Genomic DNA, 25370 nt, shown 5'->3' on the forward strand with positions numbered 1-25370 from the left:
CTGCTAAAACCCCAGCCTTGGAATACACAGAAATTCCTTGATCACTAATGGTGTGGGACCCTGGGTTCTGCTGGAGAAATCTTGGAACACTGGCTTGAAGTTTCTATCTCACCTTTATACTAAAGTTGTAGACAGTAATTGTGTATTCCAACAATCAGATAGGAGACCTTTTGCTCATTCTGGACTTTACCATAAAGTGTGAGTGGGATGATGGGGTGGAGCTGGGAGGCTCGTTTCAGCAGAAATTCAAAACAAGGGCATACAGGCAACATGGCTACCCCATTTAATTACCCGTTAACAGTGGGGTTAGCCCTTCGAGAGAATCAAGGATAGGACATGGAATACGCTTTAGCTTCAAAAGGGCTTTGTGTCTCCATCCCTAAACGCTTCATGATCAGACCTACAACTAAAGACCCCTGAAATGTCGTGGGGGTACCCTGCAATTCACATCTGCTGTCTTGGCTCCTTCTCCGACCCTTCATCTTAGGTACCTTTAAACATAGCAAATACAAAATGGATCCCATTGTGGCTATGGCCACCTGTGTAATATTCACCATCATGCATGTACATGCACACACAATATGTGACCAGGATAGGCAAAGGACCTGGTTGCGAGGGACTGGCAGTATACTTTTAGAACACACAGAGTGGCCAATCTCCCTAGCAGGTGGCAGGTAAAAACTCCTCTTCCACTACTAAAGTCATTTTGGTGTCACCAATGACAGTCTGGTGGAATGAAAGTAGTCACGCTCGTCAAAGAAAGATGTACAATGTTGTGTCCATATGACCACAAGGCCCGGCTCTACGTCTTAATATGTGTAATAAAAATACTTCCAGCACACACCATTGTTGTATGCGTTGAGGCAGTGGTAAAAAAGCTACAGCTTGCTGTGACGAATTTGAGGCACATTCTGCCAAGTAAACAAGCTATCCACAAACTCATACGTCATCATACACATGATATTACATGCAGTTCTTGATCTGGGTGCGGAGTCCTGTGCCTCTTCTCAACTGCTAAGGGAAATAAGATTGTAAGCGAAATGGTCTGCACTCTTGCCTTTTCCGGACTTGCTACGGTTATGGTGGAGTTGCGACACACTGCAGATGATGATCACCAAGTAACAATGGTCCTTTAGGTTCTCCTGGGGAATGAACAACTTGCCATAATTACAAACACACCTTCTCAACAGCTTACTGGAAACAAGTATACCACTTGAACAATGAAAGTCGGTGGCTACATTTGAACGTTCAAGTGGCCACATCTTACTCATCATTTTTTGTGTACTTTTACATTTCGGATACAAACCCCTAAAAGAACACTACACTTCTCTGACAAATTTCTGATAGAGAGACCAAGAAGCAATACAATCTCCTTTGGTGGCAGGGCCTTTTCACTTGCAGCAGCTAGAGACTGGAATAAACCTACTCTTGATTTATATAAAAGCCACTCTTTTCTCACTTTCCACAAAAAGCTTTCTTTTTTAAACCTTTAATCTTTCTTGTTCCTAGACTTTACTTTTACCAATGAGGTCTTCACATGTAGCGCCAAATACATTTCAACATAAGATGACATGACATCTACCAGAATGCATTCGGGAGGACTGGCACAATCAGGCCAGTCAGAGTACGAAACCTCCCCGGCTCATTAGAGGAGGTGGTGGCTAGCTCCAGGCCAGTGGCCTGAGCTGGGAAGCTGGCTAGCAATTAAAGACACTGCTGCATCGAAAAACGCACCCCCAACAGATGTTTTGTATTTCTGATGAGAATGGAAATAGAAAACACTTCAAAACGACCGTACTTTATTTGGAGTGAACACTACAAGTTATGTTATGTGTATAGCGCTCAACTCACCCGGTAGGGTATCCTGACGCTGAAGCAGGAGCTGTGTGGGCCGAACTAGGGTCAGTTCTAGGGGAAGAACCAGGTCTTCAGCTTCTTGCAGAATTCAAAGACTGAGGAGGAGAGTCAGGCTCAGTTGTTATTCCATCAACTAGATTGTTTTGGGGAGGACAGGGACAGTCTTACTATCCAGTGGGTACACACCTATGGCACAGCACAAGACGTTGGCTTGCGAAATCAGCCATTTAAATCTCTGTGTAAAGTAGGCTGGGCAGACGGAAACATGGTCATGCCTTTAACTCACAAGAGAGATGCAGTGGCCAGCCTTCCCGTGGGCACTAGCGCACATAGAAGGCACTGGGCATCAACAAGAGGAAAGAGCTGTCTCTTCTTCAAACTGGGGCAGCTCATGGAAAAAAGAACAATATATGGACGGAATGCCGAAGGATGTCAAACACTCACCCCCAAGAACAGAGATCTGGGACTTAATCCATCGTTTTTTTCTCACCACGCCATCCCAGTTTGGACCTAGCCATATGCAAATCAGTCTTGACCCTGCTCCCCATGGGTACAGTCCAGCCTGAAAGGCCTAGTCAGGTCCTCTTCCTGGACCGTAAAACAAGCATCCTATAACCGGTTTTGGGGTATCATCTCTCATCAGTCATGACTGCTCACAGCTCGACATTAGAAAGGCAAGCATTACCACAGGAACGAACATAATCTGCCTTTGTAGGTCTCCAACAGCTTTAAAAACAAACAATGACATTTCCAATTGATTTTCTGGAGGCCCGTAGCTTCACAGCACTGAAGCAACACAGCACAGGGACTTAACCCAGAGAAAGCTCAGCCTGGACTTTAGACACAATGGCTCACGGTGCCCTCGAGTTTAGGATAGGGAGGGTTTGTATAAGCCCCAACACCTCAGTGCAGTTTACAATGGACACTAGATAGATAGACACATCCAGTTCTTTTAGATCAGTGACATTGGCCGTCCTGATACTTTGGGTTCTAAGAAGACTCAAAGTCAGTACATTTATTTGCTATGTAAAACGTCACTGCTTTCTCTTAAACTACAACTTTTTGCTTTTGATTCATTGCAAGGTTTGTAGAATAGCTAACTTTGGTAATCAATTTAACCAAATTAACGGAAGGTTTTGAAGCAAGATTGAGAGTCACAAAGTCTAGAAGTGTCAGAGCCTCTAAACACACCCATTTAAGGACTCTGTACAAGAAACAAACTGATTAACACAGGCTCACACAATTTGCTCAAGTGGGGAAGAGGGATGATGAGCCTGGTGTTACGATCAAGGATGGATACTCGTCGGTTATAAATGATGTAGGTTATGATCAGGCTACAATTAAAGCCCCACCAGGAGCAGCAGCCTGCTGCTTAGCCCTTCTCACTCCAAGTGTCAACTCATCGAAGTAACCTCAACATTCCAACCATCCAATGACCTCACTCACTGGCTGAGCAGCAGGAAACATCAAGATTGTGGGGCGAATGCATAAGATAGCAAGATGTCATCCAATGACCTGGCCTCTTGGTTCCCAAGTTAATGGTTTCATTTTAAAATGGAAAAAGCTGCACATTTTTAAAGGGAGATCGAAACTGACCCGCTAAATATCAACAAATGGGAGGGAATATGGGGAGCATGGAACAAATATAGAGGATATATTTGTACTCCGCCTATGACAGCATCTGCTGAAGGTTCTGAATGAGGGAGGTGATGGGAAATCAGGGGATTTATATCGTTCAATCTCATATTTACTGTTAACTGTATTATTGACGTGTATGTGCTATCAGAATGTGTACCAAACAAACCGCAACCATTTTTCAATTTGCAATGAGTCTTCAATCTGCCCATTTCTTAATAAACAGAATAAAAAAAATTAAAAATCAAAGAGCAGACGTTCACTGGTCATGGCTCAGTTTTCTGCATGTTCATTATAATCAAAATATCCATATCAGAATGAAGAAAAGCAAACTGTGGATGAATCCAACACTAAACTGTAAATAAACGGTGGTAATCACAGACCAGGACAAAGCCTCCACCTTGTAAAAGAGAACACGTATGTTGAGGCATCCATGGTACTAAGCCCGGATGGCAGATTACTCAAGGGTACACAATGCTACAGAATGTATAAAATGTTCTACGAGTAAGACATCACCCGTCTTTCCTCATTCGAGTCGTAAGATCCCTTTCAGACGGATGTACCCGCCCGCCTGTTTGTGCATACACAGGAGGTAGCTGCACTGGTATTCTACCCTTCACCGATTTCGCCGGGTCGGAATTATCATCGGTATTTCGACACACTACCCTATGACTTTATTAAAGCCCTGAAGAGTCACGGGTTAACCACCCGCTTGACGAAACATGTGTCGGCTGGTTATTTTTCTTTGATGTCACTCTTCCAAGAAGGAAGGTTCAAATACATTTCTGAGTTTGAAAATCATTCAAATGTGTCTACCTTGTCTCATTGATTACGAACTGTTCTCTGCCTTTTGACAACATTTGTATGTACCTACCTTAACGTGTGCACAGGACTTTTGTTGTATCTACCGGTGAGCCCTTACCACCACTTGCAGAGGTTTTGGGGTCTCCTCTGACCGTGTAGCACCATTCTTTGCTGTTGCTTATATTTCTTACCGCTAGCAGCTGGGCGCCAATCTTCCTGTACACATGGAAACGCTTCACAGAACAGCCTAGAATGTATAAACGTACTTCTGGCAAAAAAAGTCACAACCGATTCCCTCATGAACAAAAAAATGCATTGACCCTATTTCATATTGGCACTCTGTTAAAATTTGCCCAGGTATAGCTACGCCTCAAGCACGTCTGTTTTGGGTGTTTTTTGCTCCAGCTCAGCATTTGGAAACCATTGGCCTCTGAAGGGATGCTTATGATATGAAAGTGACAATGTAGATCTAGACGAGAAACACTCCTTTAATTAATGTGCAATATTTAGCACCCAGACAATGCATCCAAAACCCAAATCTACAAAGAAGAGTGACACAATATAACACAAGAGAAGCAGGACAAGTACTGTGTAAAGCCAAGACCTTCAAGGCAATCAAGCATTAAAGACGAAAGCTGTGCAGTAAAACATCGAACAGCAGCATAACCAGAAAGGAGAAGAATACAGAGCAGCACAGCGGGAAACAGAATTGTGATGAGAACTACTAAGAGTAGCACAGCATACTGAGTCACTAATGTAAGTCACACCCACTCTCCTAGAACACAGCCCTCTGGAGGATAAGGTTACACCAGCAGCTCTTGAGAGGAAGGTATATCCCAGCTGTGCAGCACATTAGGGAACAACGCTATAGACACTACGGTCCCTCTGCGGTATAGAACAGGCTCAAGATGTAGGCCCGTTAGACGAGGCGGGCTAGGGAAAGGCAAGGATGGCACAAAGACCAAGCAGTCTATATGACAACGAGGCTCCTTCAACTGAAATATCTACACCTCACATACTACAACACAGCCACACTGAATAGAATGAAGAGCAACTTAGACCCACTGTGCTGTAGGACTGAACTGGGGACCTTCTACCACACAACACTGATCATACATCCAGGACACAGTCCTAAGACGTGGGCAGACCAGTGATACTGAACTCCAAAGCGGCCCTCCTGGAACTAATGGGAGTCTGGGGAGGGCACTAGCCACTAGGTGCAAAGGAGACTGCAGCGTGGCATGGACTAGAGTGCCATGGTGGATGAGCGTGTGTATAAACCATGGGAGCATCCACAGAAATGTAAAAAAGTGTGGGGTCCATGCTGGAATTATCTTCAGGACTAAGAATTAAATTAACTGTACAAATGTATTCATCCTTTGATACATTTAAAATATATTCTTTAGCTATGAAACTTAATAAAAAGTATATATATATATATATATATATATATATATATATATATATATATATATATATATAATTTTTTAAAGAGTAGCTCAACCATACAGTAAAACAATGGGGAGCTGAACAACCATATGGGATACAATCCCACACCAGAGTGCATCACATTGGTAACGTAAACACAGACTAGGGTCTATTTTCCGCAGTAATTTTCAATAACTTATGAGGCAGAGAAAGGAAACACCCACACTGAAGAAAGAATTGATAAGGCAATGATCCTCACTGAGAGCGATCTACGGACGGTGTCTGCATGTAAATGAAGACATCTAAATAAAAGAAATCTGTGTGTGTTTTCAATGAACATTTCATACAGGGAAATGAAATCGATATACATCAGCAAATAAAATGGATCATTAATGAAGAGGTGAGCCTTCTAAGAGGCAAGAGCGCTGTGAAATAATGGGAGTCAATGTTTGAAAATCTTTAAAACGTCACATCCTATTGAGATCATCTCCCTAATGCATCAATTAGCCAACACTTAAAATACATGCACTAGACAATACAAACATTCAGTAGTCCACACTACTGCTTCCACTAGCCCAGTAGGCCGTTGAAATTATTTTGTTTTTGCTTTCAGGTTTTCTTTTCACAGTTCTTTTCGCGGAACATTTAATGCAAACAGGCTTCTAAGGCCTGGGTTTGAACTGATCATTCAACTTCATTTTGAACTTTCCGTTACAGAGAAGGAGGAAGAGGATGGGCACATCCAGAACGGCTCCGTCCTCCTATACACTGTTGACCTTTTACTAGATATGTATTGATTTTCCCATCACCTTTGTTGCAAAGCGCTCGATACCCTCGGGTCTGGCTAACGCTATATAAAACTCCTAAATAAATAAAAGTAAATTAGAGAATGCCTCGTTTTAAAATTTGAATGTGGTGCGCCATGAAGGCCAATATTCAGGTTTCGGTCATACCCGAGCTCCTCCCTCCTTGACATCAATTCCAGGGCCAACATTTGTTTTGCTCATGAAAGTTAGAACTTTGATTTAAAAAAAGTCAAAAAATATGAGGGTGGTTACCGGCCATCATGCTGTACCAAGGTGCAACAGCCCACACAAGAAACCAGTGTATAAAAGCAGTCAAAGAAAAGATAATGCAGTCGGCTTGAGGCCCCACACAGGATATGGAAGGAATCTTTAAGGAAGACAGGGGCAGCTAGATTGTTGCAAAATAAAAAAAAATGATGGGGCTAAAAAGACTTTCAAATAAAATCAGGTAGGAAGTTTACTGATCTTTTAAGCATTGTGCATGTTCCTCATGATTAAAAAAAAAACAGGAAAACTACAGTGAAACTAAAATCCAGACACAAGCACGAGTCTGATGAAGGACGGTGGATCTAGTACTGCTGGACTGATTCAAATGGCAAACCAATGCTCACATCCGTTAGGACTATGGTGTATCGAAACTTGTGCCTATAACTGCACTTATATATATATAACAATTATACATTATATATTGGAGCTTATATTGGATATAGGAGATTGGGCCAATACATCTTCTGTATAAGAAAATAAAGTCCTTCAGGTAACCACTTTTTTTGCCAAAGAAATGCATCTTTAACTTAGCAAAGAAGACAAAGACATTCTTTGATGGCTTGGTGGCAGTAAAGACAGATAAGTATCACGCTTGACAAGGGGTAAGACATTTTTTTAAAAGGGCTTTCCCCAAAACTCTTTAAAAGGAAGTCTTCTCCTGCAGCTTTGAAGTAACGCTGGCTCCATCTCAGTACACCAAAGAAACGGGTCTTTCACCACAAATCTCCGATTAGCTTTAGTTTCCTCTACAAGGCAATCCCAAGAGCCCTTAAATTTCCAAGCCACTAGAGAAGTTAAGCTGAAGAAATGAAGGAGGCATCATGGATGAAGAAGGAAAAGAAACAACTTTCCAAAGACATTCATCTATGATGTACACAAGCTCTCCACAACCATTTCATATGCTGCTTCTTGAATGGCAAAAAACACAGTTGTGATTTAGGCCCAGATCTTTGTACTGGGGTGAATGTAAGACATTGTTCTGCATTCTGTCCATCAACTGTGTTTTTTACAATTTTCACCCCGAGTGGGCTGGGTATGCTCAGACGTTAGTCCCAGGCTCTCCACATCACTGGAGTCAAGCTATCCAGGCTGAAGAAGGCTGATAGCCAGAAACCGGTCCTTGGATGCTTGATTCCGGTCTAGGAAAGACATGGCTTGGTAGTTCAGGCTCGACTGTTCCCCATGAGGCACAGGGTCAAGGCTGATTTGCATATAGCCAGTGTCTGACCTAGGGTGGTGTGGAGTGCAAAAAAACGATGGATTTAGGCCCAGATCTTTGTACTGGGGTGAATGTAAGACATTGTTCTGCATTCTGCCCATCAACTGTGTTTTTTGCATGCTTCTTTGAATGGAGCATACAAGAACCACATATAAGAGGGACACTTTAGGAAGAAGGAAATTGTCACAATTGTGCATTAATTTGTGAACATATATACAATAACACCAATGGAAATATTCAACAGCAAGCTGGTAGAGAACAAAATAAAATACAGATACACCAGAAGGAGCTAGATAGGCATGTTAAATGAAAGGTAAATAACTGCTGGTCATACAGGTTAATGTAACTAAACGTCAGCACTCAAACCCTGCAGACTAACTAATTAATTGCCAAAGGAAGCATCATCAAAACCAGAATTTAAAGAAGGATCCCCAAGCACCAAACAGGATTACTGATAAAAGAAAGAACTGAATAATCAAACTATGAGAAGAGCAGAAAAACAACAAGCATTTATAATGCAATCGATCTTGCCTTTGGGAGCTTATATGTATTTAGCCATGCAGCACATTAGCCTGTATGCTGAAACATCACCTGCTCTTTAATATGGAAGAAAAGTAAGCACAAAGCTGCGTGACACGCCAGGTATGGTAACACATGGAGAGAAATATTGACTTTCAGCGGGGAATGGTATAGTCCAAAGCTCTGTTTTTAATATAAAATCAGAGCCTTCAGTGGTCATATCACTGAAAATACAAGATTTGAAAAAAATATTATTGTCTACGGGTGCTCGTGGAAGACAATTTCTATGGACTGGAATCTTAAGAATGCTAAAGTGATTCTGGTATTTTACTGAACTCTGCTGGTAGTTTTCTATCAAGAATGTTAAACAGAAGCAGTTGCCAGAATTTTTTTAAAAAGAAAGTCCCTCAGCAGAAGGCAATTTTGGTATTTTACTGACCTCTACTGGTCGTTTTCTATCAAGACAGTTAAATAGAGGCAGTTGAACATAGAAAAAAGTGCCTAAGCAGAAGCAGGCAAGTCCTAGGGCTGATCTCCAGAGCTCACAAAGTACATACACATATAAGTATATACTAAAGTATATACATGAGGTCTCAAATGCTCGACCTGAAAATGTGAGTTATTTCCCAGTGTAGGGAAACTGGGAAAACCAACGAGCATCGCAGAGCAGATAGACTGGGAGAAGACAAATGGTGGCGAAATGTAAAGATTTGTGTCCCTGTCCGGAAGGTTTAAAAACTCTTTTGCCTCCAAAATGACGTAATTAGCGATGCAGCCCTAGTAAAATGCATAAACGGAAGGAAGCTACCAAGGAAATCACCCAAATAGTGAGAACAGCTACAGGAGGATATAGGCAAAATAATCTCCAGTAAAAGGCGGTTCATTGCAATCCTGGAAGAACTACAGAGATAGCTGGATTCCAAATTTACACAGAGAGCCATCAACTGTTAATTTCTGCTACTTTCTTTCCACATTTTTCGAGCCTCCCCTCCTAAGGTCTACAGCTTCAACTAAGATGTATTTGTTCTAATGACGGTGCTGTGAAGGCACAGCGTGATTACGGCTTGCGGAATTCCGTCACAAATTCGGGTGCAGACTTCAGAAAAGGCTGATGTAAACAGCTATGTCTTTGAACAGCGCATAGACCATTAGGAGAATCCTCGATATATGTGAGAGACCATTCAACAGTTTAAGAGGTCTGCCCCATGGTCTAGGTAGGCAAACTGGAAGATTGCTGAAGCAGACGGAAGAAGCCGATTCAGCAGATATCTGGGAAGACTGGTTCGGAGCAAGAGGAGGGACAGTAGCATGAAAGGTACAATGGCAAAAACACTGAATTTTCAAGTTGATTCTGTAAAACATTTAAATCAACTGAAGATTGGGCAGAATATTTGAAATGCGTTCTCTAGGCAAAAGTCAGGCATAGAGCTGAATTCTGAAACAACCACATTTTAGATGTTATGTTCGCGGGAGACACCAGGTAAAGACAATTGCCTTAGTCCTGGGGTAGATAACCTTTTGACTTCTGGGGACAGCTACGTACCTAAGAAATATTTGTTTTATTTCTAAAACTAGCAGCCCGCGCCGGCGTTGCCCCGGGCAGAAGGTGGCTGGGGGCAGCATCGCAGCAGGAGATGCGCAGCAGAGTGGCCGGGAGCAGCAGAGCGTACTTAGTGTTTCCTTGCTCCGGTTTTGTTGGTCCTGGCCGCTTCTGTCCACGCTCGTGTCCGCTGTTCCCCCCCGACGTCCCGACTTTGAGGAAAAGGCTTCCGAGCACTCATGGCCCCCGCCCGTTCCTCCGCCCGGCCCTCGGTGCGCACCCGCTGCTCTTGTCGGCTGTTTCCCCCGACATCCCGACTGAGTAAAAGGCTTGCGAGCACTCATGGCCCACGCCCGTCCCTCAGTGCGCACCCGCGGCTGCTTCACTTACCTCAGCCGCCGCTCCTCCCCGCGCTGCTGAGTTTACCGCTCCACTGCTCCTCACCGCTTGTCCGCAGCTCGCCGCTCCTCCCGCCCGTCCGCAGCTCCTCTTGCCCCTGAACGCCGCTCCTCCCCGCGCTCCCGATGTCATCACGCATGTCGCGGCCGGCGCTACTTACAAGGGACTACTTTTTTTATTCCTACATTTTTTAACGAACGTATATTTTTTATTTTTATATAGCCTATGTCCTTCTGCTTGCCCTGAGGTTTCCAAAGATGTCTTGGGTGTTTGGATTGGTGGTGTACTTTTCGAGTTTACCTGGCTCAAAGGACACAGTTCTCTCTTTATAATAGTAGTATAGATATAAAGAGATATGCAGGAGTCTAGCAAACCACGTTATTCTTTTTTGCTCCTAATGGCGCGCTCTTTGGATATCTTGCTCCCATTGATTATGATAAGGATACCAACCTAATGAATTTGAAAATGGATAATAAAAAATTTACATTTACTGGCCGTTTTAATACTTTCAAATTTAAATGTTTTATGTACATGTAAATTATTGATCTGCTAATAATGTTTAATTTTGTTAACACGCGTGGAGCCCCCCACCCCGGCCAAAAGTAAGCTTTGCCGCTTCCTGGTCTCCGTGGAGCACAGGTTAAGATCCACTGCCATAGTCCATATAAGGCTATATAGCAGCAATACCTCAGGGTGCTAATGCTGATCCCACAGTCAAAACCTAGTGAGAATCTTTTTTTGTTTGTGATGATCGATTGCAAGTCCAATAAGGAAGAGTTGTTTTTCGTTCCGAAAGAACTTCAAAGGGTATGCCTCAAAACAAGTTGTAGTACACTGCAGCAAGTTAAGTGCATTCTGAAAGATCCAGGTAGCTCAATGGGGAAAACAACCTCTTATTCTTTTTGGGTGGGGGAATTTAGGAATGTTTACAGGTTGCAATATCAAGCTGTACTTGAAGCCTACATAAGAAGATTACGGTCAAAAGAATATACTCTGCAACAAATTCAATAGAAATTTAGGAAGTACCTTCACCAGAAGATCCCAGATCAAAAGGTGAGAGGAATTAGGACAATGTGTACTGAGAAAGTCATGTGTATCCTCTAAACCCCCCTTAAATACTGTATCAAAGCTGGGCTTTAAATTCAAAGAGTTGAGCAACAATAACCGGATAATCCTACACAACGCACACGCATCAAAAGCCCTGGCTCTCCTATCACCCTCCAGCATGTATCCATAGTACGCTGCACAGCCCAGGGGTATGCACACGCAGCTGAAGGACTTCAAAGGCAAGCTATGAGCATAAAAGGGTTATGGTGTGCATATCGAGAACCTAATGCGTAGTATGCTTGTGGATAGAGACGACTAGAAGGGGGCGTTAGTTAGTGTTGAACAGCCATCTCCATCATCATCAGTATGGACACCAATTACCTCCATGAACCCACAATGAATGTAAACATTTTCCAAAAATCTACTCAACGAATGAGCATCAATCCACAGTTACAACAGAGGATTGTAGAATGGCTTTTGACCCATCAAGCCAGACTTCTTTTCCCGACTTCCTGTGGAGCTAAACTGTTATGTTATGCAGACTTGTAGAGCGCACTGTGACCCGGGAGGGAGCCTCACGCTCAGCAGATGTGAGTGTAGACATACCTAGGCCCTAGTGGGACTACTCAAAGCCAGGTCTCCAGCCTCAAGTCAAGCGACTTCATCTTCCAATGCCTTCGTTTGCAGATGCACAACAGCACGTAGAACTCACCTTCCATTTATTAAATACAAGAAAAATCCTGGAGCTAAATCTGGACTTGTCAAACATGTCCCATGGAATCGAGATATAATCCATTCATACAAAATGTCTTCCATATAGAAGGCTACCACTGAAAGGTAGTCTTGTGTACTGCTCCGCCTAATATCAGAAGGTACACACGTCTACAAAAATCTGTATTGCTGAACAGTAGCAATACCTGTAGACCCCTAAACAAGGCTCTACAGAACCCACAACCATCTTCCCTCTCTTACAGATAGGCCCAGGCTCGGTGCTGTGGGCAATTTCTCAGTTATTGATGAAAGGTGCTGCAAAGCCTCTTTTTATCAATAAATTAAAAGAATTGTGCATCTGAAAGGGAGTAGTGGGGAAGAAATGGGTCGATGATATCACATTCCGATTGGCTCTGCAACCCTACATGGTATCAATTCAGAAGATGATCACTAAGCCTGTAAGCAAGGTCTCAAATTTCATAACTTATTTCATTAAAAAGTATATATACATTTTTATGTTTTTAGCTGAATTTCATTTACTTGTTTTCCAGACCAATGTTTACACATCGATACTAACCTGGGCATGCTTGGGCCTTGTGCCAAATCAACTAAGGGGATATCTAGTTTGCTCAAATAGCTTATTATTGCATATTTAGCTGGTGACAAAATAATAGTGCATTATTTAAATGATCGGACATCTCCAGCTCGGATGCCAGGGAACAATCCGTCGAGAAGAGATGCACATTACTAATGTGATCTGGTGGTGGGACGAAAATGCAGGGGTGATCAAATAGTCTTGGGTATCCGAATATAAACAAGGGAATATGTGAAGCATGCTGTAGAGCACCCTGCGCCATGAGTGTGCCTGTTTGAAAGAAGGCGATAGTTTAAGATGCTTCGTGAACAGAAGTACAGATAGATTCAGTAATTAGCTGAGTGGGATGCATTCTAGTCTAGTGCAAAACCCAAGATAAGGACTCTGGTCTCCCAGTAACGCCATCAATAATTTAGCTGCTAAACCACATCAACTACCACTGAAATCCTTCTGTCATTGCTCTATGAGCTGGCTGCTGGGGTAAATGGCGCAGTCCCCTAGCAGGAAGAACCACATTTGCACATGTTCCATGCAAATGTGGCCTTTCAGTGCATTCAACAACAGTGACTGCTTAATGTTATGGAAACAGAAATATCAAAAACGTTTGTATCATGAGGTTTCCTCAAGTTTTGAGGAGGAAGATGGATTTCCCAGAGGCTCAACAAGGACCACGCCCACCACCAAGGAGGCTGTCCAAAAGGGGGCTAGGAAGCAAGATAGCCTCACACACACCATCAAGCAGACGCATTCCCGCTCAGAACGCCACCTGAGTGCTAGACGGAAACTACACAGAACGGCATTTGTTTTCGGAGGGGGCGGGGAGTGATCCAGGGGTGCAACTGGACCTTAACTTCTGGGGGGTGGAGGGGGAGGAGGATAACACTCTCGGCCAGGGCTAACCCTAGCACTGGTCGCACATGGTGAAAGCCTTTTTTGGCACCCCCTCCCCCATTTCCTCCTTCTCCATCAATTCCCTCACTATCACTCACCAACAATGCACCTCATCTCTCTATAGCACCTTCCTGACAAACATTTTTTTTTTATAGCGCTACTCATAGTTTACTTACACTCAGTTCTGTGATCTGCATGGTACACGTTCTTTGTAGCAGGCACATTAACCCTCTGCACAGTGAGCTATGCGAATGTGTGAGAGTAGGGTAAGAGGAGTGACTGCAGGGTGAGTGAGGTGACCGTATGAATTTGGTGCAGATGTAAGTGCAGATTGGGACAAATTAATGCATGGTTAGTGATCGGCTTGTTTGAGTGAGATTGCAGATTGAGCGGTGAGGAGGACAGGTGAATGAAGTATCACATGAGTGCAGGGTGAGTAGTGTGCTCATGTGACTGCAGGGTGAGGTACAGGGTGAAAAGCGCAAGTGCATTGTGAGTGCAGAGTGATCACTCTGAGTGCAGGGTGAGCGGGTGAATGGTGTGAGTGTGGTTATCACTGTGAGTGCAGGGTGAGTGTGAAAGTGAAGGGTGAGAATGAGGACCGAGGTGTCTGAATGCAGGGTGCATTCCCAGACACTTGAAGTAACTCAGCTTGTATAGATGGGGCGTTGGGTTTTAGATACAAGTTAAACTATTGCTATTATGGCATTAATTAGGGATCGAGGGTGAGTAAATAAATACCGTAATGTGCCGATTCTGCAACAAACTTACAGTCTTATGATTAGGGTTGCCAGCTCATTATTTTGATGTCCCAGACCGTACAAAAATAGTCACCTAATGCCGTATTTTCAAAACATATCTGTACATACTTCGCACAGCAAATATAAATAGAAAGCACTTTTAATTGTGTTGTAGGACTGCCTGAATGATCACTGACTGATAATTAAAGGGAACAAAGGCAGAAAAGTCACATTACAAACGAATATATACTTTTTTATTTATACCCCTATTTAATGTCAGGACGAGGTCTTTGCTGGCTCTTTTAAAAACACATGGCTGTGAATTTTCTGTTGGCAACCCTACTTTATATTCCTTTTCATGAAATGCATTCTCACACTACAGCAGTAAATGTAAAATACAAATGTAAGGAATAGGCAGAGTGGGGGCCCAGGTGGTACTGGAACCAGACAAAAAAACTAAGCCTCAGTAACCAGTTTACAAAAGGTATGTAAATATGCAAATGGTCTTTAAAGACCTGTGAAAAACTCGAACGTGCCGGATAGAAGACTCCAGTCACTGCCCAGCCGAGCCCACAGCAGCTTGAGCTGCAGCAGCCTGAACTGACACACACGACCGGGGAGGGGGAACTAAAGTTCTTTCAGCCCTATGAATATCAAGCTCACATCAAGTGAACACTGGCTGCATTTACCATCAACTCCGGGAACTCTTGAAAAAAGAACTGGTTCTATGCAGCATTCAAGTGGAATCATCTTTACCCATGGAGTGAGAGAGTGAAGAATACTGATTTAACGACTGTCCACTTATTCCAATGTAACTCTTATCCCCATTTAAGGTCGAACCTACCAGACATCTCAAGCGGTCTATTTGTGTAAGACCCATTGGCTGACTAAAGTGGGCTTAGAGCCTGCGCACTGAATTCCATTTGTTGGTTTTGTCGTCACTCCTTTGCTTGCGTCTTATTTGATGGCTTGCCTATCTTGTTGCTGTCGCTGGAGACCACTCTCATTACTTATGTCCTTCCATGGCTCACTTGTTACGAACTACTTTTTTTTGTTTTAGCACTTCACCAGAGTGAATGTGTTTTCCAGCTGTTTTCCATGTATGCTTCTCTCCTCACTTGCTGCTCTCTCGCCTGTGTCTTTTTCTCCCCTCCCACGTTGCCCTTTCTTGCCTCTGTGCTTCTTTCCCCCAGACTCCACATTGTTCTCTCACTAGCATGCTTCTTTTCCCTCCAACCATACTCCACATTGCTCTCTCTCGTGTCCTTTGCCTACCCCCCTTAACCTCTGTGATGCTTCCCCTATCCGTGCCCTCCATGTTGATCACCTCCAGATTGGATCTGTAACAAAACAAAGAAGAGGAAAAAAAAAGCAAGTGCCATTTTCTAGGTGCATGAATGAGTGGCTCCCCAACGGCCACAAAATAGCACCTTTTTTCCTCTTTACCCACGCTGCACAGCATAAGGATTGCTAAAAAGCATCACTAGAAACCCTAGACTAAGTCAATGGAGTGCAAAGGCAAGACCTATTGGCTTTGCCAGTGCTTTTTAAAGTGTGTCAGTATACTCAGAAGAGGCTGAGAAGGCATACCAGTGGTTTATAAAAACGTAGTACAAATAGTCACATAGGTACTCTGTAGTAGATGTGAGAATCAAAACTCTAGGTCCTTGTGGTAGAATAACTCTTCAAGAACTCAGTTGAATTCTATTATATTTTGTTAATTTATTGAAAGTTGCAATACATATAACTAGGCCCACAGGGGAAACGCATATAAGCAGATAATGACTTCTCGGGTGCAGGTTCCCATCTGACACTAACATTCTAACACACCATACAAATACCCCAACAATAGTCTAACTATTCCACTAGGACTTCCTTACCTTCCACTACGTGATACATTCTAATAAAACAGTCCTCCAGCAGGATCAAGTTATTGCCAGTGTGGGTATACCAAGATCTTACAGGGGCTTACATCCGGCTCATTGCTCACCATTGGCTGGCTATATTGTGACGCTCATTCACTTATTTGAATTCAAACAAGGGAACCCGCAAGGTAGATAAGGACTTTGGGTATCAATTTGTTAAAAAAACAAAAAGGTCCTGAACCCGTTTACTGCAGCGGCAATTCCGCTGCAGTGTGGGTGTTCCATTGCACGGGCAGGGCCGCGTCAGCCAACAGACGTGTGCAGCATTACCGAGGTAATGCTTGCGACGGCCGTTGACCGACGAACGCACGCAAAGGGTTAAAGAACAAAATAAAATTGCAATAATTATAGACTAGAATCAGTACTAGATTAAAGATATCCAGCCGGACAACAGATTTAATGAATCAAAACAATTTCTGAACAAATAAGAGCACCCAAATATAGAGTGGGACACAGTTCTGCGTCCTACAAAAACATTAAAAAATTACAATTGGACAAAAAACATTTCAGGCAAAATAAACATAGCTTATGGCCAATACGGATAATAACGGCAAGCTTTCAAATAAACAGCTAATGCACTTGTTTTAACACATTGGTTTAACTTGCATACTGTTTAAAAAAAGTTGACGATGTTTCGATCCCTTTTACAATACTGGGATCATCATCAGGACGGGTATTATACAAGCCTGAAATAACACACTGCCTGTGGAGCAAGGAAAAAATGGGAAGGAAGAAAAAAAAACATAAAGGACATTAAAGGGCACGTTTAAAGAATGACTAAAGATGACCTCCTAATAGAAACTGCATTCACTTGCTTATTATACGATAGCTTTCCTCGTCTGTAATGTGTTTGCCCCTCCCCTGTAGCATTTCCTCTCTACCGTTCTTTTGAATGGTTGACTTGAATCCTTCCACCACTCAATTTTAGGGAAGTACTTTTTATTTAAGCTCTCCATCAGTGTGCATGTGTTTTCCTGCTCCCTCTCTTGTGTTTCTCTCCCTTTCTGCCCCACCAAATATCTGGCCCCGTGCTCTGTGTTTGCTCTCTCCCTGGTGGCTGCTTTCTCTCCCTCCAGTATACTTTTCATCCTGTTTTGCTGTCTCCCTCATGTGCTTCTCCCCCGGCATCAGTGTTGCTATTTCCCTTCCCTTGTGTGCTACAGCCCCACCCCCTGTTTTGCTGTCTTACTCATGCCACCCATCCACTGCCCATTGCTTCCCCCTACTGTTTATCGGCTAGGAAAAGGAAGCAAGAAATAGTACAAATATGGCTCAGTGACATGAACCTTGACGGCTTCAAACCTCAGCTTTTACTGAATGTCAAATCACTTGCATTCACCTTGGACACCAACCTCACCCTGCAAGAAAACATAACTATATAAAACTTTATAAATAGATAAATAACAAAAGAAAACGGAAGACACCCTATTACCAACCATCCGCGGTCGGTAGTAGTAGTTCCTGCAAGGCGGTGACGTGGGGAGGGGGAGGGGCAGGGTGTGGGGTAGTAATGTATGGATTACGGAGTATAACAGGTAAGTAAACCTAAATAAAACGAATTTTGTTACGTGCACTGCATCACCAAATGCGATGCAGTGCGTGCAACGAAATTCTTTTTTTTATTTATATGTTTACTTACCTGTTATACTCCGTGATCCATACATTACTACCCCCCACCCTGCACCCTCCTCCTCCCCACGTCACCGCCCTGGAGGAACTCCTACTACCGACCGCGGCTGTTACCAACGCTATCTTCTAACAAAAGCAAATCTTTTTCTTTCGGAAAGCTACGGGGAGCTTGTTGTTCAAGCCCTCATACTCTGGCATCTGGATAGTGGTAATGCCATATTCCAAGGCTTCCACACTCTACAGCACGTCTCATCCGTGGGCGGAAGAAAAATGATTGCACGACCCCCATCCTGATGGAACTCCATTACCTTACATTAACAGGCTGCACCATTTTGAAAACCAGTTGTATTAATTGCAAAACCATTTATCTTGTACAAGCTCTTCATATATGGTGGCTCTTGGCCCACCCACAGCCAGGCCACCATCAGGCTGGAGGCTAAGAAGTATAAAAAGAAAAAGAAAATAACCAGTCAGCAGGTCTTTTCCATATACACACTCAGGGATCTGGAATAACACCCCTTTAGCTATAAGGACTGCCCCTAAGCTGCTCAGAAATAAACAGTTGAAGATACACCTCTTAAGACTACATCACAAGGCAGTAATAGTCCAATAACCAGCTACGTCTCCTGTTACTAGTTGACTGCGTAGTAGCCTCTGAACCTGTACAGTATTCTGCTGCTCTTTGGCTAGGCCTGCACTACACAAATAATACACACAAAGGGGGTCATTAGGATGGCGGGCGGACTTAGTCCGCCCGCCATCCTATCGGTCTTTGGGACCGCCCGCCATAAGGGCGGGGGTCACGTGGGGGGGACTTAGAATGCGCCCGCCACTGTGGCGGGCGCATCCTGCATGTTTAGCATTGTGGCGGGCGGGGCTCTCAGCACCGCCCGCCACAATGCTAAACATGAACGAATGCATTTGCATTAACAAAGCGTTAATGCAAATGCAGGGGGGTACCACAGGTACCCCCCCCCCTGTGCATCCCCCACCTCTCCTTCACTCCGGGGGCCATCAGGGGGCCCCCGAAGTGAAGACTGCATGCCTTTCCGTGGCAGCATCGCCACCACGGAAAGGCATCTATCTTGGGCCATCCTAATATGGCTGACGGTGTCAAATAGACACCACCACCATGTTAGATCTTTTTTGCCCCGCGGAAAAGCGGCAGACGGTCTTTCCGTCCGCCGCAGTGACCCCGCCATACTAATATGGTGGGGGGAATTTAGCTGAAGATGGTGGGCGGAGTGCCCCCGCCAGGCCGGCGGTGGCTACCGCCAGCCTGGCGGGGGCAAGCCGCCCGCCATCCTAATGGGCCGCAAAGTGTTCAGTAACAGTTGTGATCTGGTGTAATGTGAGTCTGCAAACTAGATGTGTGAGTTCACAGATCGCAAATGACACCAAACAAGTTTGTTAAAAAATGTGATATTTAGTTTCCGTAGATTATAGCAGTATCCCAAAAATTAATAAACAAATTTCCACCAGAATCCCCTCAAAAAAAGGACTGTTCTCTATGCACAAGTCAAGTTTTGTATGAAGTTGCTCAACAGTTGGGGAAGCAGTGAAGAGCACATATCCAAAATGTTCTTCCCTCATTTGAATCAAAGCGAAGCTCATCTACAAAAAAATGTACTTGTTTTAATGATACTAAATTATGGCCAATACACATTGTGGTTCAAAACTGCCATCTGGGGTCTGAGTAACATTTACAAACCACTTGGCCTTAGGCCTTTAAGTCTTATTATTAACTTACCACAATTCCACCCTCCATATGCAAACATCTTGTGTTAACTTTTGTGCACATTCGCCAAAACGGCAATTGAAGAAATGTTCTATACCCTAATCAACTTGTTCTGTCATAGCTTTTGCAAAACGTTATTGTTTGGGAAGCTGTCCGCCTCAGTATATTTGGAGAGAAAACAAAAATAAAACAAATGGCTAAAAGCAAAATTGGTTTTAAAAAGCACACATTGTAGTAATAGTCCATGGCACTGAAGGAACTACTTTGCGGATGTGCTCCTTGTGAAAGGTAAATACCTTCACTCGCCGCTGCATCTTTGCCCCATGCTGTATGTTGCTGTGGGCAGAAGTAAAACGTGAATGACCCAATAAGAGTCCAATGGAGGGATGGATATATATCATTTTTTGGGGGGTAAAATTAAAAGGTTTCAGCTACGGCTAGACAAACAAAAACACCCACACCTACCATGCATGCCTATGCATGAAGAACTTTTAAGAGCAAGGTGGAAGGCTTAGGAGACACATAAATAAAAGGGGGCAATAATTAGCAATACGACTTCTTTCTGCACGCGAAACTTTAGGTGCATGTCCTGTTTACAACAATATTGCAAACAAGCTGCTTTCCCCTGAAAAGACAATCATGGTTCACAGAGGAGGTTGGACATGAAGGTATTCAGTTTACAAATGTTTTGGATACATTCTGGTTATAGCTTTTGTTAGGATAATCCGGCTTTTAAGGACAGAACGAGAACAACACAGCTCATCTCTGGTTCGTGATCTTTCCCTGGGAAGGGAGGTAATACATTCACCATCACCCACAAACCAGAGTGGCTTTGATGCAGAAACGAGGGTAGGCAAACGCTTGCAAGCCATATTTAAATGCTGAAATGGACAAGAATATACAAAAAAACAAGCAAACCGGGGACGGTGATAAACAGTAAAATACCCTTAAATGGTTTGCAGGAAAAGCACTGCTTCTAGTAACGCTGTGCAGTAAAATTCGCAACAAAAGAGGTTTAATTGGGGTCCACTGTGCAGCTAAAATGATGCGTCAGTGGCAGGTGGCAGGCTCTTCTGGTAAAAGAGATGGTAGCCAGATTTGACCTCGCAGGGTCAGCCATCAAGAGTTAAACTGATTTCAATAATTAGGCCCAGAACTGTCAGGCACCGCTGCAAATAATGGCCTGCAATAATGCTTTTAGGGTTAGAGCGCTAATGAAGAAGGCCACTTGCAGCCATGGAAGAAAGTCACATCTCGCGTGTTTTCGCCACAGATCTGGGTGTAATCTGCATGATATGCCATTTCAAGGGCTCTGCAGCATCAAATAACACCCAAGGCCTCAAGAGTCGGTGGCGCGCACCGGATGAACAGGGCGAGTGACAGGCCGGATGCACCAGCCCGTCACACAAGGGCCATTGATTGAAATGAAGAGGTTTAGTTGAACCAGTGATACCCGGGTTAAACATTTCATGGTCGTGAATTTAAAGGATAGAGGTGCAGAGGGGTTTAGAAGCCTTCTCTTTCGCACTCGACTGAAACCTGGAGCAAATATTTGTGTTGTAATAAAAATATGCAAACACTCAGGCAAAACAGTTCGAACCCCCCCATTATTCCTGAAGAAAATAAATAAACGAGTGACAGCATGCAAATGAAGCTTTCCGTGGTGTCAGTTTGCCTAGAGGCAAAATGCACATTTTGCAGAAAACCGGATCCACTGCCCCACCTCGACGTTTAAACGGCCTTACCAGGACGTGGGCTGCGGAGGAATAAACGTGTGCCCCTCTCGGCAAGATCCCCGCCCCCCAATACGGCATCAGCAGAGCAGTGTTGCCAGGACTGTACTCGGGAAACGTTTCAATCCACGCACTGTGTTGCTTATAAGGTTGCCAACCCGCTCGATAGGGTGTTCCATGTGCCTTGCTTGAAGGCGGACGCCGAACCCAAAAACACAGCGCCCAGAGACTAACAATGGCACAGTGCGCTAGCAAAGTGTTACTGACGAGTGGAACACAGTCGCATATCATATAGCATTGAAGTATGCCCCTGCTGTAAATGCCTTCTTACCTCGTTTACTGCGCTCAGCCATTCAGGAATTTAAATACTCCCCGTATCTCCCCGGCGCTCCAGTGCTGACACGCTCCGAACAGCAGCTCCTCTAAACCCCCGCGAGACAATTTAGATAGGTGCGCCCTAGCCACCAAGTCAGTATTATTAGCTGCGCTGCTCGCTGCAAGCCTAGAAAGCATTGGCCAGGAGGTTTTTCTTGGGCCCGCGGCACATGCACAATACCACCCAGCTGCTTCCACTTCCCTGGAAGGATTGCTCCCAAAGCCAGCTAATTGGGCACCGGGTACACATGATCTCAAAAGGGCAGGGCAGCAAAGGAGCCCGGTGATGTCCGCACACAAAAGAGAGGCAGGTATGGGAGCCCCACAACCATTGCCCCGTTCACCTGAAGGAGTTCAAACAAAAGTCAATTATTGACTTCTTCACCTGGAGCGGGGTTCCTGTAAACAACCCGATGCCACCTAAACGCCCTGCATCAAAACCGTGCTACATGAAAACGTGCTTTTAACAGACTTTCTGCATTATTCAGGGATCTTTATGCGGCAAGAATGCATTAAACATGTGACTGCTCGGTAGACGCTGAAGGCGGATGGAAATCGCGTGGATTTTTGCAATAATGAGTCAAATGTACAACAAAATATAGGACTGCGAGGAAGTAAAATATGAAGCTTTTCCATGTGCCCGAATACGCATGGTATAACCAAAACCTGACCGTACGGACAGCGGTGATATGAGCATTGCAGAAGGCAATGGCGTATTCATGTACCAGTACACCCCCAACCCATCAGAAGCAGTCAATGCAGACCCCCCATGAGAACTTATAGCAATACAAAGGGGGTGGGGGATGTTGTTTAAACAACACAAGAGGCAGCCCGCGTCCTCCCAGGGAGCAGGCTGGGGACTGAAGGAGAGGAGTAGTAAAGTTGAGGTAGAGGACAGATACCTGCACGGCTTTGTGCGTCCCGAGCCGGGGGGGGGGAGAATGGCGCCCAGCAGACCCTCGCTGCAGAGTAGCAGTACCAACGCGGTGCCAGCAGCCCCCTGCCAGAAGCGTCGCACACCGTGCAGGCACACGCCGGAGGCAGTAAAGCGCCCCTACCTCTCACGGGGAACCCTCTTGCCTCACACCACCCTGACAGAGGGGCAACAACCCTCATTTACCAATACGCCGCCCCAACGCCACTGACCCTTGCCACTCCGTAACTCCCCTCCCCAACATACACACACGCAGGCACCGCATGCACAGGGTGCCTTTCGGTAAAATGCACGGCTCAACCCGTCCTCCTCACCCCCGACGAGAGCATAGAGGTGGGGGAGGGGGTGGCAGCGCTGCCAGCCTGCTCGCCTCCTGTGGGTGCAGACCCCTTTTGTTGGCACCCCGGGCTGGCGGGTGCGCAGAGAGCCCTCTTCTCCCCAAAGGTCGGGGGCACCCTCCCACGCCCGCCCACTGCCTCCCTGGGACCCCGGGGCTCACCTCACTGCATGGTCCGGAGGGGCTCTCCCTGCCACCCTCTCACTCCGCTCGCTGCTGCCTCCCCAGCGCCATCTTGTGAGCTGTGACGTGGGCGCTGCTCACCCCTGACCCACATTTGAATAGGATCCAAATGAGAAGGCGAGGGAAGCCGGGCTGTGCCAGGGCACGGGGGGAGCGCGCTGCCCGCACTGCACGCGCTGCCCGCCGCCTGCAGTGAACTGCGGGCACTGCAGGGGGAGGGCTGGGCAGAGGCGCTGCAGGCACTGCCCGCCTCCTGCTGGCAATGAATGAGTGGTACTACCGGGGAGGGCACTGGGGGGCATAAGGTGAAAGAGTGCAACTGCAGTCTCTATCCGGCCACTGACGTGTGCTCCAGTCTCTAGTGCAGCCCCGGCACTTGCAGCCCCCTGCGGTGTGTTGTAAGGTCTGCAAGGTGAGTGCTCTGTAGGCACTGCATGGGTGTCAGCGGAGAAGCAGTGCACTAACCACCTCTTACAGCGCTCGGTAAGCCCTGACATGCGAGGGCTGGAGTGTGCACGGCTCCTGCCCCGATCAGCAGTTGCAAGGCGAGTGCTGGGGTGGGTGCTGCTCTCCTCTACATGCCCAGCTTGGTTTGCGATTAGAAACATGGCACTGCCAGCCTCCTCTGTGCTGTGGGCATTGGCCGACTCCTGCAGACATCCAAGGGACGCACCAGGGATCAGCACACTGCCCGCCTCCGGCAGTGTGTCCTGCTCACTGCACAGGCATTAGGGGAACTTCTTACACTCACTGCCCAGCTCATGCAAACGGTGCCAGACTGGTACTGGGGGGCAGCCTGCTGCCCGCCTCCTACAATCTGATGCAGGCACTGCAGCTGAGAATATAGCTGTCAAGAAGCCTCAAGTTGTTTGTTACACTTACAGCCAGCCAACAACACTTTCCATGATGCAGTTTTAAGCTGATTATTATAATGTCGAAAGAAAAACCCCAAGTCCCATAATGCAACATGCCGTAAGTGTAAAAAACAAAAGGTATGAAGTCCAATGGCATCAATGAATTTGAAACGTAACTGACACAACCTATAGTTGAGAATCTCTTTGACGATCTCCGCTCGGGATTCAGACATTAAAACTGTTTTGCTCCAGGTAATTTATTTTAACGTTTTTATTTTGCATTTTCAAAAGAAAACAAGAAAACAGAACACATCCTACAAATGTGACAGGAATAATAAGGCGTGCTCAAAATAAAGAATAAAGAAAACTGGACGGAAAAGCAGAACATCCACATCAAGGCATATTTAAATAATCGATATAGCGGCCGCCCACCCCACCACCACGATCACAGCCACAGAAATTACATTTCAACAGATCCATTCCCAGCGTCAGAAGAGGGCATAATGTGGATATCGGAATCCGGTACTACCTTGGTCCAGGTACTCATAAAATTGAGCTAGGGGTGTGGCTAGTAGGCGGGGATGGAGGCGGGACGAAACATGGTGCTAGACATGTCTATCGTGTATTCATTTTGCCCTTTCATTTCCGTTGATGGTAATTTCAAACTTCCCATATCGACAGATTAACATCTGGATATACTGATAGAGGGTGGGGTGAAGATATGCTGAGAACAGGCCCTAAATCATAATAGAAGGAGCGTTTAAATGAATGCAAATCATCAACAGCGCTGTTCAGGCTAAAATTCAGTGTGCCTCAGAACAAGAGAGACTTTCGAATAACAGCATTATTAATGAGTAGCTGCTGAATGGTTCAGCAGTGACTCGGGTAAGAGCTAGGGAGGCGCTTTAGCCGTCAGAATGCCCTACAGATCTGCTCCGCTCTGATACCCTCGAACTCAGCAGCACTAGCATCAGTGTCCTTATCTTACACGAGTACCAGTATTGTCCTTGGCAATGGAGAGGTGCCGGTACTCAGAGCTGTAAAAATAAGAAGTGCCGGAAATCAGTACCTGTGAGTACCGGCCCATTTAAAGCACCGCCTTGGACATTGTCATATGAAGCTCTCCCGCCAGCTGTTGGCGCGTAATATGGGTAGTAAAGGGGCGCCACACAGCATTGAATTTGGTCACCCAGTCCCGGATAAT

At 45.1% G+C, this 25370-nt stretch overlaps 1 protein-coding gene across 2 annotated transcripts in view; it reads right to left on the reverse strand.

Annotated features, from left to right (window-relative positions):
- HIC2 (HIC ZBTB transcriptional repressor 2) overlaps positions 1-23426 on the reverse strand; it is a 340859-nt gene extending 317433 nt beyond the window's left edge. The window contains exon 1 of one of the 2 annotated variants that reach the window (XM_086942719.1): positions 23292-23426. The gene's annotated coding sequence lies outside the window, so the exon portion shown is untranslated. Of the gene's footprint in view, positions 1-21814; positions 21930-23291 lie in introns of those variants that run through there. The other variant, XM_086942720.1, reaches the window with a different exon arrangement.
- Between the last annotated feature and the right edge of the window lie 1944 nt (positions 23427-25370).

This window comes from Lissotriton vulgaris, chromosome 11, assembly GCF_964263255.1.
Source record: "Lissotriton vulgaris chromosome 11, aLisVul1.2, whole genome shotgun sequence".
Classification (NCBI taxonomy): Eukaryota; Metazoa; Chordata; class Amphibia; order Caudata; family Salamandridae; genus Lissotriton; species Lissotriton vulgaris.